This window comes from Sphaeroforma arctica, assembly GCF_001186125.1.
Source record: "Sphaeroforma arctica JP610 unplaced genomic scaffold supercont1.91, whole genome shotgun sequence".
NCBI lineage: Eukaryota > Ichthyosporea > Ichthyophonida > Sphaeroforma > Sphaeroforma arctica.
In genome coordinates this window covers 147,024-148,531 of record NW_014040467.1, presented here as the reverse complement: position 1 = coordinate 148,531, position 1,508 = coordinate 147,024, and positions in this window count along the sequence as shown.

The window sequence follows — 1,508 nt, the reverse complement described above, 5'->3', positions numbered from 1 at the left end:
TGACTGACACTTTACCCGTCCCCCAAGGTTGTATCTTGAAAATCCTTCCTGGCCTATGTAGAAGACATGCTGCTTATCGAGGATGGGCGTGGTGCTGACATGAATAAAATTTTGTCACTCGTGTACATCATGATAAACGATGATTTAACTACCTCTGTACGTGGAGTAACCGAATGGGCTGATCAGCAGTGGCACGTGGTAGTGCGAGTCCAGTTCTTCAATTTCGAATACGACCTGTTAGAAAGGAGAGCAGAACATACGGTTCAATAGAGGTGAGACTTGTGCAGGGGTCACACTATAAGCAGAACGTTTTAACACGCATTTGATGAGTACCAATAGAGCGTTCAAACCATATAGCGCATATGAACGATGGCGTATCCGACTCGCGATAATTATTCAATGCCGCACTCATATCTATATGATCTTATGAATGTCGAGGAAACATATGGCGAATACTAGAAGCACGTGGAAATACGTACTAGATTGTTGAATAACAGCGAAAAGAGGGCCGTTGTGTTGATATAACTCGTTATTATTCTCTGAGAAATCATTACAAGAAAAACGAAATGCCGGCCATTGAATATAAACAAAAGGAATTCCGATTTTGTACCTGGACATAAGGGTAGAATGCCTTTGTGTTGGACTTTTCAAAGTAAACCTTCGTGTCGAATGTGATGCGGTATATAGAACTGGACAACTTGAAGTCGGCTGGGAACAAATCCGGACATCGTCCATCAGAATTCGTTTTACTATCAAAAACAAAAACAACCCAGGTATTAGATCGACGATTTACAGTTTATTTATTTCATTACAGAGAATAGACAAGTAAATGTCAGATATGAAATTCAATGCTTGTGTAACTTTACTAACCAAAATAATAGCGATCAATATCAAACACAATACTGGGATGCAAAATTATATATATATATATATATGTATATATAGAATAACAATAATGGTAACTATTATAATATTATCATGCAATAATAGCAATAAGAATGATAGCAAACATAAACACACACACACACACGTGCACACACACACACACACACACGCACACACACACATATATATATATATATACCACGAACATGCCTTAATTGGTGTCTTTGGTTATTGACTGCGCATGTTCATATTGCTGTCAAAATTACTGTGAACAGAGCAGCTTCGAAAGCGGGCTACACGCCAATTTAACAAGGATATTGTTAGTTTTGCATACCCTTGTCCGACAGTAGTCCATTGTCCGGGAGATACTTCTTTCTCAACCTTGATTGGTAGGCTGGCCGCTGGAAGTCCTAAACAACGGAGACGACAAAGAAATTGATGAGAGGTACGTTAAGCACAACACGCGATCCAATATATATATATATATATAAATGATTAAGTATATATATATAAATATATATATATAAATGATTAAGTATATATATATAAATATATATATATAAATGATTAAGTATATATATATAAATATATATATATTTATATATAAATGATTGAATATATAT